At 34.4% G+C, this 13862-nt stretch overlaps 1 long non-coding RNA gene across 1 annotated transcript in view; it reads right to left on the reverse strand.

The window, feature by feature from the left end:
• Positions 1-1939: 1939 nt before the first annotated feature.
• The window catches only part of LOC124077957 (uncharacterized), a 133187-nt gene continuing 121264 nt past the window's right edge, over positions 1940-13862 (reverse strand). Inside the window, exons 4-5 of the long non-coding RNA XR_006846770.2 lie at positions 3364-3421; positions 1940-2015 (exon numbers count right to left, since the gene is read on the reverse strand). This is a non-coding gene — a long non-coding RNA (uncharacterized LOC124077957). The remainder of the gene's footprint in view (positions 2016-3363; positions 3422-13862) is intronic.

Here is a 13862-nt window from a genome sequence, read left to right on the forward strand (position 1 = left end):
GCATGAATCCATTTTATAGACAAGTATTTTTTGAGAAGACTTTCATTTAGTAGAATGTGTTTCCTCATGAGAGTAGGGACAGAATCTGTCTCATTTTCTAATGTCCTAAGAGTGCTATAGTGCTAAGGTAGCATGCATGTGCATGCACGCAAACATACACAGACACACACAAACACACACACATTAATTGGAGAAAAAATGAATTCAATCTATGATGGCTAGTGTCAAGGATAAAGAAGAACAATTAAAACATTTATTAGTGTTCTCTGTGTAAATTTCAACTAAAGATAATAACTAAAATATTAATGGAACATGTTATGAATTAATAATGGAATAACAATGTCAATGATTATTAATGATCATCAAAAACTAACAAGTTTACATTGCACAAAAGTTTGTGCATTGGAGTTTTATATTAGATTGTTAAGATTAGAAAACACTCTCCCAGGTACTTCTTATTAAGATAAAAACCTTACTTTTTAATTTTATTTCTTGTGCATATGTACCCAGAAATTGGAGTGCTGAATCATATGGTAGTTCTATTTTTAATTTTTTGAAGAGCTTCCATACTGTTTGCCTTAATGGCTTCACTAATTAACATTTCTACCAATACTGTTCCAGGACACCCTTTTCTTTGCATTCTTATCTCAACAACTCTTGTTATCCAGTATCTGTTTTAATAGGTGATTTTTCATTATAGTTTTGATTTTTCATTATAGTTTTGTTTCTCCCATGATTTGTGACATTGAGCACTTTTTCATATACATGTTGGGCCATTTTGTTTTCTTGGGAAAAATGTTATTTTGGATCATTGCCCATTTTTTAATTCAGGATATTCACAATAGCCAAGATATAGAATCAACCTGTTTCTGTTTTTAATGGATGAATGGATATATTGGATATTAATCCCTTTTTTATTTGCTGTTGTTGTTGTCCTAGGGACTGAACTCAGGACCTCAAGCATGCCCTTTACTAATGATTCATATCCTCAGCTTGGATAGTAACTCAATATAGTTTGCAAATACTGACTCCCATCTAGTGGGGTTGCCTTTTCATTGTTTAATCATTTCCTTCGCTGTACAGGAAATACATTTTTAATTTTTATACTCCTTTTGGTTTATTTTGCTTTGGTTGCCTGTGCTTTTGGTGTCATGTCCAAAAATCATGGTCCAATATCATGGAGTTCCCTTCCTATATTTTCTTCTAAGAGTGCTATAATTTCAGTTTTAGTTTTTAAATATGTAATCCACTTTGAGTTTTATGTATATTCCTAAGGAAATAAAAGTATTATCTCAAAGAGGTATGTTTATTATTCACGATAGCCAAGATATAGAATCAACCTAAGAATCTGTCATTAATAAATGAATGGAGAAAGAAACATGATGTATATAGACAATGGAATATTATTCAGTCTTTAAAAAATAAAGAAGAAAAGCCTGCTATGTGCAGCAACTTGAATGAATCTGGAAGATATTATACCTAGTGAAATAAGTCAGACACAGAAAAACAATACTGGATGGTGTCACTTAAAATTGGAAGGTTAAATTTCTTTTTTAATACACAAAACAAAAAAGAGAAGTGCTTGGCAGGACCTGGTAAGGGGACAGGTTGGAGGAAATGAAAAGATGTTGGTCAAAGGGCATGAACTTTCAGTTATATGACAAGTAAGTTCTGCAGATATAACAGTGTACCACTTGGTTCTTATAGTTAATAATAATGTACTGTATTGAAACTTATAAGAGAATAGAATTTAAGCATGTCTCACCATAAAAAAAGGTAACTATGTAAAGTGACAAATATGTTAATTAGCTTGATTGTTGAAATCATTTCACAATGTATAATACATCAAAACATAACATTGTACACTTTGAATATATACTACCTATTTTTTATTTGTCAATTATACCTCATTAAAGCAGACAAAAGAGCTCGATTTAGACACATGCAATTTAGCTTTTTAATGAAAAGAAGGATTAATTTATTTGTTCCTCTCTTCGGGGGCTAGTCAACACAGCCTGCAGTTCAAAAAAAAGGAAAAATATGCTTTACATAAAGAGCTATCAACTGATAAGATCATTTCCTTACTAATTCCAAAAGACATTTTTAATTGAATAGCTTGGGTGACTTAAGACCTCTTCTTTCCCACACAAGTAGATCAACTTTAACATTTCGAATATCCAACTTTTCCAAGCTTGTTAGGCTGCAGTGGTCCCTCATCACTGTTGGCATTGTCAGGGATTGGACAGAAGTCCAGCAAAGCTGCACGGTAATTAGGCAAAGGCATGAGTGTCCTTCTTACAGTTTCTGCACACACAGCTGTAGCAGTGTCACCAGCTCCCTCAGGAACACAGAGGGCAGGAGTGAGGCATTGTACATCTTAAATGTTAACACTTTCAACACCCTTTAAGATGACATGAAGGGACTGGATGTTCATTTCCCCCCAATTTCATTTCATCCATAATCGCTCTCATCAGCAGTGTGCACAGAGGAGGCTGTCATAGTCTAGATTCACAAAGTAAAGGGTATTCTTTGTTCATTCTTAAATTAAGGCTTTTTCACTCATATATTCGGAAAGAAAAAAACAAAATCTAAAATTTTATTATAGTCGAAGGCTGAATAGTACTTATTAATCAGAACTTTCAGAACTGAAAAGAATAAAATCCAATCTCAAACTAGATTCAGGTAAAAGAGGGATATTGCTTCACCTGATAAAATTATGAACAGGGCAACAAAGAAATTGTTTCCAGCCCGAGGGAATGACTGGAACAAGGAGTTTCATATCTCAGATATGTGCTCTCAAGATCTCTTTCTTTCCTAGGTCTCCCTGCCTCTCTTTCATTTTCAGTTTTAAATCAGTATACTCCCTAAAGTAAAGGATGTGCCCACTGGGAGCTAGGGACCGACTTCATATAGCTTTGCAACCGGAGGGGACAGATTCTATCCCAGTTCCACTTGGGAAATTCAAAGGAAAAAGGAAAGAGCAAAAGAACAAGGGTAGTCTCAAACTAGTCACAAAAAAACCTTGGACTACAGCAAATATTGACAAATACGAAAATAAATGTTAAAATCATGCTTCTATTCCAAGGGATAATCTTTTGCCAACTTACAGTCCCATGTGCTACAAGTCAGCCTTAAGGAAATTATTTGCAAAATGCACAGAAAGACACTCACTTTCCTTAATTTAATAAAAATTAATGACTTCATGAAGGAACAATATATTATTTTTTAAAAAAATTAATAAAGAGATAATAATGTGAAAAAAGAGTTCCTATAAATTTGCTCAAAGTTGGAAAACTGCTAGAGAGCTTAATTATTGGGACCAATCTCAGGTCTCCCTCCTTGGCCCTTCTCTGTCATACACACCTGTTCTTCATTCTTCAGTCTATGGAGAAGCATTAGCAAGTTCCAGGGATGCAGAGGCCTAATGGTAGAGAAAAATAAGTAATATTAATCACGTGGAAGCCTAATAAACAAATAAAATCAGAAAAAAAAACTGAGAATGGCAGAAAAGTCCTGAGAGATTCTGAAATTTCATCATCCCAGATTCTCCACTAATCATTAAGCATTACATACCCAGGGACAAAATGTGACTGGACAGATAATTGATTCATAGCTATCTTATTGCTTTAAAAAAATCTCTCTTCAGGTTTGGGAATATTTTTATCTGGTCAGTTTTAACCTTCCCATGTTCTTTCCCTTAAAGAGATTATAAAGATAATAAATAGAAAATTAATGTAGATATCTTTGATAATTGATGAATAGCCTGGATCATTGTAGATAATCCTTTTATCTAAGCAGAAGATAGGATTCCTGCAAGATAAACACCCGGAATCTTTCTCAGGTCATCTTTTAACTAGGTTCCCATGGTCATGGACATTCAGGTATCTGTTTATTATGCTGATTTAATTTCCTTTGATTCTCTCTCTCTCTCTCTCTCTCTCTCTCTCTCTCTCTCTCTCTAAATATGAATATATTTAGAGAGAGAGAGACACACACACAGGCACATGCACACACAAATAGGAGTGTGATAATTGGATCATAGTGTAGATCTATTTTTAGTTTCTAGAACAAATTTCACAAGGCTTTTCCATAATGACTGTACTAGTTTACATTCCCATGAACATTGTATAAGAGTTCAATTTTCTTGCCAGCATTTGTTTGGTTGGTTTTTGTCTTTTTTATAGTAGCCATTCAAACTGGAGTGAGAAGATATCTCATTGTAGTTTTGAATTGCATTTTCCTGATAGCAAACCTTTTCATATATTTGTTTATTTATTTTCCCATTTAGAAAATGAGTTTTTTCTTTTGCTTTTTCTCTTTCCACATTTTTTATTGGTGCATTATAGTTGTATATAAAGGTGTAATTTCTTCTTATGTATTCATACATGCATGCAGTAGAACAATATAATTTGGCCAATATCACTCCTCAGCACTTCCTTCCTCCCTCCTTGCCCTCCCACTCCCTGGTACCTTACCTCTACTGATCTTCCCTTAGTTTTCATGAGATCTCCACCTATCCACATTTTCTTTTCTTTTCTCCTTTCTAGCTCCCACATATGAGAAAAAAAACATAGGACCCTTCACCTTCAGTGTTTGGTCTATTTTGCTTAACAATGATCTCAAGTAACATCCATTTTCCTGCAAATGTCATAGTTTCATTTTTCTTTGTAGCTGAATAAAACTCCATTGTGTTTATATATACCACATTTTATATGTTCATTCATCTATTGATGGACAATTAGGCTGGTTTCCTAGTTTGGCTGTTGTTAGTTGTACTGCTATAAACATGGATATACATGTATCACTACAGTATGATGACTTTAATTCTTTAGAATAAGTACCTAGGAGTGATATAACTGGGTCACTCCATACTGATCTCCATATTGCTTGTACTAATTTATAGTTCTACCAACAGTATATAAGTGTTTCTTTTCCTCCATAACCTCTCTGGCATGTATTATTGTTTGTATTCTTGGTGGCTACCATTCTGGCAGGTGGGAGATGAAATCTCAGTATAGTTTAAGTTTTCATTTCCCTAATTGCTAAGATGTTTAACATTTTTTTCATATATTTGTTGGCCATTTGTATTTCTTCTTTTGAGAAGTGTTTTTTAATCATTTGCCCATATATTAATTGGGTTATTTGATCTTTAGGTGTTAATCTTTTTGAGTTCTTTTCATATTCTGGATATTATTCCTCTGTCAGAAGAGTAGCTAACAAAGATTTTCTCCCATTATGTAAGTTCTCTCTTTACATTCCTAATTGTTTCCTTTGCTGTGCAGAAGATTTTTAATTTGATGCCATCCTGTTTACTAACACTTGGCATTATTTCCTGACCTTTAGGGGTCCTATTGAGTAAGTCATTGCCTCAGCTTATATGCTGGAGTACTGATCCAATATCATATACTTGTTGACCATTTGTATGGCTCCTTTTAAGAAATATGTATATAGATTATTTGCCCACTTTTATATTGAACTACTAGAGTTTTATGTTGCTGTCCTTGTTGTTAATATTAAGTTTTTTGAATTATATATCCTGGATACTAATCCTTTATCAGATGAATGATTTGCAAGTATTTTCTCCCATCTTGTTTCTTTACTCTGTTTCTTGTCTCTTTTGCTGTGCAGAAATTGCTTATTTTTATATAATCCCATTTTTCTACCTTTGTTTAGTTTTCTGTGCCTTGGGAATTTTAATTTTTCTGCTTGGGGGAGTATTTGACAAAGATTGCCAGCTGTCCCCAGTATAGGCTTTCCTTCTTCAGATGAGAATAGACTCAAATATTTTATCTGGGCACTGGTCAGTGAGATAAAGACAAACATGTTCTAGCTCTTTTGGCAGCTGGAGTTGTCTCATGACTTTGTGGCTAACGGGATATGAGCAGTATTGATGTTTGCAATATCTGGGTTGTGCCCATGGGAGAAAGAGGAGGGGTGCTTTCTACTTGGTAGTTGGAATAAAGACTTCTTGGAAAAAACTGAAGCAGCCATTGACACACACAGAATAGAAGGTGCATGTTAGAAGTATCAGAATCATAAACCAGAAGGACACTGGTGCTCACCACCACCCCAGGGTGCTGCTATATCATCTTTGATATGTTTGTGCATAGACTGCCATGTGAGGGAGAATTTCCCATATTGTCTAATTCATGACTTTTTGAGAGCTGTTCACAACTTTATTGTGACAAACATAAAGCATTAGAATTTTTTAAGCCATGAGAATTCTACATGCATGTGTATATGTATATATTAGATGTAAAGTAAAGAAATCAGTTTTAATAAATGAGTAGAACTTTTATCCCCTTTTCTCTTATTTAATACTTTTAACTTTCCTGAGTAGTTAACACTCAAAAGTCATTTCTTCTGGAAACTACTGTAATTTTTCTTCTTAAATGAGTAATTTTTCTCTCTTGTCTCTTCTTCTATTATCCCTAAGCATATGAATTTCTTGAAGTCTTGTCCTTGAATATCTTCTCATTAAAAAGTCTCTCCTTGAATCTTTACCTACTCCCATGGTTTCAAACATTATTATTGCTTATGCAAATATGAATCTGAAATATAGCTTCCCAGTCACAACCACTGTCCTAAGCTTTAGATCATTAACTGTCATCTTTCCCTTTCTACCACAAGGTGCTGGCAGCGTCCTGTGTTCCCCAGGTCCATCCTCATATTCATTGTTTTCTTTCCAGGTTCTTCTTATATCCCAGTTTGTATTCATGGTCCCAACAATCTGTATGGTGCCAAGATTAAAAAAAAAAAAAACATGATGTTATCTCACTCTCTTCCTTTTCTTTTTTACAGCCAGATAGTGGTCAAATCCTGTAGAATCTATCTCTGGATGATTTCTCTTCATCTCATTGTACACTACTAATATCCTAATTCCATTTTCAACATATGCTAGATCCTTGACTACATATAATTTTTTTTTTTTTTGCAAGGGATTCTACCACCTCAGCTTCCTCTAAGTCTACTACAGAAGTTGACAAATGGTTCTATAGTATTTTTGGCTCCAGGCTATCCAGCCTCTGTTGCACAACTCAGTTCGGCCATTGTAGCATGAAAGTTGCAATATACTATCCTAGCTTTAGATCATTCACTGTCTGCTTGCCCTCTCTACCACAAGGTGATACCAGCATCTTATGTTTCACATGTTCACTCCCATATCCATTATCCTCCCTCCAGATTCTCTTTATATCGCAGTTTTAATTAATGGTCCCAACATTCTGTAAATGCTTATACTTAAAACTCTTATGTCATCTCACTCTCTTCTTTTTTATTCCTGACACCCAGTCAGTTAAGTGAGTGGATGTGGTTGTATGTCAAAAGGCTTTATGTATAGGAATGGCAGCAGACTAGATTAATCTAGAAGCTATGGTTTGCCGTCCACTGTTCTAGACCATGGTGTAAAACATTTAATAGGAATGCAATTTACTGGTCTTCGAGTAATTTCTGATTTAGACAAGGAGGGAAGAAAATCACAAGATAGCAGGTAACTATATGACCATGGTAAAGTTTGGGTGTACTATTCTATTCAATATCAAGAAAATATGACCAGGCCATGGTAACGATTGGGGTACTAGTCAATATCAAGAATACTACTATGGTTTGAATTAGAGAAGTGAGACACTTTGATTATCATTACAATGGATCATAGAGGGATGAGTCAGGCAGTTGGGAGACCAAGTAGGAGCATATAGTATTAGTTCAGTAAGAAAATGACTATGTTTGAAATGAACTCATCATAAGTGATTGCAGTAGAGATGAAAGGAAACAGGTTCAATGCACATTTTGTTGCCAGAATTAATAGAACATAGTTCTATTAATTTGAATGCAGGAGGCAAAGGAAGGAAAATAAATATAAGAATAACTACTAGGTTTTTGACTTGAGTAATGGGAAAATGATTTTTACTAAGCTGGAGAAGAATTGGGGAGGATAGGTTTGAAGAAGCATGTATAGGAGGCACAGGGGAAATAAAAAGATTCTTTAGACCATGTCATGGCAAACAGTGCTGAGATAAGAAAAAAGATGTAAATGTAAGGGAAGGAAGTAATTGACGGCCTTGACAAAAGTGATTTTAGCAGAATAGTTAGTTCTGAAGTCCCATTATAGTGGGCAAAGAAAAGAATGAAAATAAGAAAGTACAAGAAGAAATTATAGATACATTTTTTGAGAATTACTGCTTTAACTATTTGTTGTAGTACCTAACAAATCAACATGTGTGAGACTGTTAATAGCATTGATTAGTTGCTATTCATAATATTATTGCTTTAAAAAACAGGAAGTATTTAAGAATACATGACCATGTAGCTCCACATCATATGCAACCACAAAAAAAATGGGAAGTTATACTCCATGTATGTATGATATGTCAAAATACATTCTACTAAACTAAAAAGAAGAATCTTTTAAAAAAAATTAAAAAAAGAAAACCAGAAATGAGTAATGTCTCAATGAAAAAAAAAAGAAAAGAAAAAGAAAATCATAGGCATTTTGTTTCTGGTAAAATGCTATAACCAGTCTAGGAATAATTAAGTATAATCAAAGCATTATAGTGTAATGAACTGAATACATTATGGTTTCTAGAATAATATTTATATTGACTATGCTTCTCTTTTTTTGCAATAGTGGCACATGATAGACTGATGACAAAAATGGCTTACATACCGCTCTTCAATGTGGTGTTTACCTAATTCCATTGTTCAGAAAGCACATGTAAAATTCTATTCTCTGCCATCCTGAGCTTAGCAAGGATTTCCAAGATTTCCATGTCTGCAATAGTCACGTATTCTGGTGGAAACAGCAAGGATTATCTTTGAATTGGTAGATAGTAAATGAAGAAGACCTTAATGTTGTATTGGCAGTGATGTCAGAATGTTTCCTCTGTGTATCCTTCTTTTATAACTGTTTGATATTGCAGTTGCAATGGTGTGCCCTGAAGTTATTTTGAGTGTCACTATCATTTCAGAAGACCAAAACAGTATTCCAAATGATGATGACAAAATCTAGTTTAAATTTTAGATGGGGCAAGAACAAAATCAACAAGCCTGGAGGCCACCAGCAATGGTATTGTTCTGGAAGGACATATCACCCATAGCAGTGTGGTAGACAACAGAGTTACAAAGACAAATGAATGAAGACTTTGCAGAATTTATAATCTAATTCAGTTTGGCTGGAGCATAAGATTCACACAGGAGAAGAGGAAGGGATAATATTTGAAGGATATATTAGGAACAGATTTATGGAGGGTCTTTGAAAAGAAAGATAAGAAGTTTGAACTTCATTCAGTGACTAATGGGGAATCTGTGAAGATTTCTGAACAGGAGAATAACAAGATGGTAATTGCTCTTTAGGAAGATTAATTGGGCAGAACCATGACTCAAAGAGGGAGAAGATAACTGAAGTTGGGAAATGAATTAGAATGCTAATTCCATTTAATATTGCAACGTGTCCAAAAAACTACCTGAATACATGATCACTGTCTTCTTTTATAAACATGAAAATGTTTTCCAAAGATCTTGCAGCTAATCTTAAAATGGATCTCAGAATCAAAATAGGAACATTTGTATTCTCCCAAATCTGTTTCTTTATTGATTAGGATAAGTCAAACACTTAATCTTATAGATCACTGGTGGTCTTCAGCCCTGCTCTCTGACAGGCATTGTTCTATAAGGAGCATTTGTTGCTGGTATTTACCACAGCCTGGTGAGGAAGGGCTTTTCACCCCATTTTACTCAGAAGGAAACTTAGCCGATTACATAACCAGTCTGAGTTCATGGAGCTAAGACTCAAAGAGCCAGTTTTGTTTCACTCCAGAGCCTGTAACTCTGCTCTTAAACCCTTCACCATCAGATTTCATTGAAATGGTAATTTGTTCTCCAGCAATTCCTGTTGAAAAATAGCTTTTTCATAGTGTGTCACTAACAGCTCTGGGAACACCAAGTCAAATAATGTGGATATTGTCATTTTGCTTGTTTTCTTCAAGTTTAATTTTGAAATTAAAATTGATTTCCTTTTCCATCATAAGATTGTGAGGTTTTAACACACAGGGGAGGAGTGGAGTTTTAGAAATGTATTTGAAACCACATCAGTGTCTGCCAATTTATATAAATAGAGCCTGAACGTCTGTCTCTGTGACATTAAACAGTGGTCAGATTACTTGTCTGGGTTCTTGAAGAGATTATAGCTGCCTTTCTGCAGAACACAAAGGTTATATTTAGAACTAGTGTTTATTTCACTGTTAGGAGTCCTTTAAAGATAAAATTTTGCACTGTGAAAACCTTTTCAGGTGGAATTTGAAAATAATAATGTATAGTGACAAAGCAAAATATTCAGTGACTATCTTCTGTGAATACAAATGCACTATCATCTTTTTATAACTCTTCTTGTTGAATGTATCAAACTGTTACTGGAATTGCTCTGAGAGAAAGGAGCATCATGCTTGGAGTTGTGGATAATTTCAAGCTTTCATTCACCTTCTCTCTCCTTAGAAACGTCCTTTGAAGTATACTATACACAGGGAACAATAACTATATATAGTTGTTTTTAATTTCTAAGGGAAGAAATACTTTCTATTATACAACTGTACCCAATAAAGTTGTGTTGAGCCCTATAGTAATAAGAATTTCAAAATAATAAAGCCCATATAATTATATTTTATCTACTAATGCCCATAGGATTTTAATTAGGCATTTTCTGAAGTAGTAAAAAGTAAAATAATTAAGAAAAATGAGAGCAAAAAGGGAAATGATGACATTTAAGCATTGAAAACACAGGTTTCTGTAGAAGTATATAATTAATTTATAACTAAATAAATGTTTTGGACACAAAAGATTTAACTTAATAAAAGAAGGATCTACTCATATAGCTAGAGGCAGTAGTCATTGACTGGACACAGTGCCATGACCCTGGTTAAGTCCTCTACTTCATTTATCTCCATGAATCCTTGAGAACTATATGCCATAGTAATTATGAGAGTTTTTATTGGACAATGGAAAAAAACAGATTCTCAAAAAGGTTAAATAAACTGTCAAAGGAGACACTGAGAATAAATGTGGAAACTGGGATTGATGGATGTAGATTTTGAGACTCTCAGGAGATTGAGCTATTTAACACATTTGTCAGTCTTGAATAAAGTTTCAGCAAAAGGTATAAAGGTGAAAAGTGGCTGTGAAAATTAATTCTAAAGAAATTTTAATAAGAAAGGAGACAAGCACTCATTGGTTAAATTAAAATTGTTTCCTAAGAAAGCTTCCAAGGAGAAAGACTCTCTTAAATTCTCTTTCAGTGCATAAATTTGAAAGTTCTCATGTTTAAAAGTCTAATGTAAAGTTTCAACCACCTTGGGTTCAATTTTGAGTAATTTCTGCAGATATTCATAATATTCACAATAATACAAAACAGGAGGAAAAAGTTAATGTCAAAGCAGTTATTTCAAGGCTTTCAGAGATAAGCTTCCGGATGAATCCAATATGCTTGAGCCAATAGTGTTCCCAGCAAAACAAATTAAATTTCATTAGGTCTTTTCAGGCCTCAGGACAAGTGAAAATTCTAGATGATACTAGTCTCATGCAATATCATGCTTCATGGGCCAGAACCACAAAATGCAAAGGATATTGGGATTATCTGTTTTATCAGTGCTTTAGGCATAAAAAATACATCCACATGGTTACATACTAAGCATACACTCCAGAGAAGGTACCAATTTATGTATAGGAACTGTAATTTTTCTAAGTGAATATAGGTTATCCCAGCTTTCTGAGTGACTGAATCTGCAAGGCAATCATCCTTGTTTGCTCTTAAAATGGCTACCGGTAAAGTCTTTTTTTTTTTTTTTTTTTTTTTTTGTACCAGTGATTGAACCCAGGGGCACTTACCCACTGAGCCACATGCCAAGCCCTTTTTAATATTTTATTTAGAGACAGGTCTTGCTTAGTTGCTCAGGTCCTTGCAAAGTTGCTGAGTCCGGCTTTGAACTTGAAATCCTCCTGCCTCAGCCACCCAAGTTGCTGGGATTACAGATGTGTGCCACTGCACCTGGCTTAAAATGCTACTGGCACAATCTTAAGTCACAAAAGGAGATATAACCAACACTGGTAATTCCTACCAGTCAAAGAACCATGCTCTTGTTTCCAAAACTCCATTGGAGAGATCAGTTATAATATTATGGAATATTTAAAAAGAAATAGTGGCAATAGCAGTGGTAACAATAATAGTAGGAGGAACAGTAGTAGTTTAAACAATTAAAGACACAGTATGCCTACTTCAGAAGGAACTCTATGATATCACAAATAATTTTAAGCACAATTGAATGTATACCAAAACTGCAGCATGAAGTTATTCAATCATTCATTTCACTCAATAAATATTAAGTTGAAAATCTATGGTAAGAACAACATTGATAAGGTTCCTATCACCATGAAGTTTGCAATAAAAGGGAGAAGGAACAGTTAATTACTAAAACACATAAACACCTTAGTTATCTGTATAATTACAAAGTGTAATGAGTGATGTGATAGAATGCAGAGGACTGAGTTTTCGCTGATCGTGGTTTGGGGTCAGAAGTCTCCCTGATGAAGTATTGCTTTAGCTTCCTAAGAGCCATGAAGTGTATTCCAGGCATATGGAACAGTGAATTGCAAAGGTTCTAAAGCATATATGAGATTATCTTCCTCAGGAAACATAACAGAGGCCATTGTGTTTGGGAGTGAGAATGATGACGTTAGATATGCACTAGGAACTGGATCTTTCATGGGCTGCAGGACAAGCTAACTTCAGTTTCTTGTTGTTATACAAGATTTCATTCTAAACACAGTGGAAGCTATCAATGATTTTGAAGGTGATTGCAGATTTGATTACATTTTAAAGATCAATCTGGCTGGCAAGTAAAGAATTAACTTGAAAAGGCACAAAACGCTACTTCGGGAATGTAGTGAAGAGAGGATGTGGCTTGGACCACAATAATGTCAAGAATGATAGTCATAAGTTTTATTAAGGAAGTTGGGGTCTAATCCAACATGGTGGAGATTTGGGCCTACTTTGTCTTCCATTAGGCACAAGGTCTCTGGTTTAATTCCTAGGTCTTGATCCACTTTGAGTTGAGTTTAGTGCATGGTGAAAAATAGAAGTTTAATTTCATTTTGTTACATGTGGATTTCCAGTTTCCCCAGCATAATTTTTTGAAGAGGCTACCTTTTCTCCAATGTACATTTTTGGTGCCTTTGTCTAATATAAGATAACTGTAGTTATGTGGATTAGTCTTTGTGTCCTCTATTCTGTACCATTGGTATACCTGTCTATTTTGGTGCCAATACCATGCTGTTTTTATTACTATTGCTCTGTAGTCTGGAATAGTAACGCCACCAGCTTCACTCTTCTTGCTAAGGATTTCTTGCTAAGGATTTCTTGGGCTATTCTGGGTCTATTATTTTTCCAGATGAATATCATGATTGCTTTTTCTATTTCTTGAGAAATGTCATTGGGATTTTGATTGGGATTGCATTGTATCTGTATAGTGGTTTTGGTAGTATGGTCATTTTGACCATATTAATTCTGCCTATCCAAGAACAAAATAGATCTTTCCATCTTCTAAAGTCTTCCTTAATTTCTTTCTTTAGCATGTTGTAGTTTTCTTTGTAAAGGTCTTTCACCTCTTTCGTTAAATTTATTCCCAAGGCTTTTTTTTTTAGGCTATTGTAAATGGGGTGGTTTTTCTGGTTTCTTTTTCTGAGGATTTGTCATTGATGTACAGAAATGTTTTTGATTTATGGGTGTTGATTTTATATCCAGATACTTTGCTGAATTCATTTATTAGTTCTAGGAGATTTCTGGTGGAATGTTTTGGGTATTTTAGGTATAGAATCAT

Source organism: Marmota monax, unplaced genomic scaffold (assembly GCF_021218885.2).
Source record: "Marmota monax isolate L192 unplaced genomic scaffold, Marmota_monax_Labrador192_F-V1.1 WCK01_AAM20220418_F8-fsc00027, whole genome shotgun sequence".
NCBI classification, from domain to species: Eukaryota; Metazoa; Chordata; class Mammalia; order Rodentia; family Sciuridae; genus Marmota; species Marmota monax.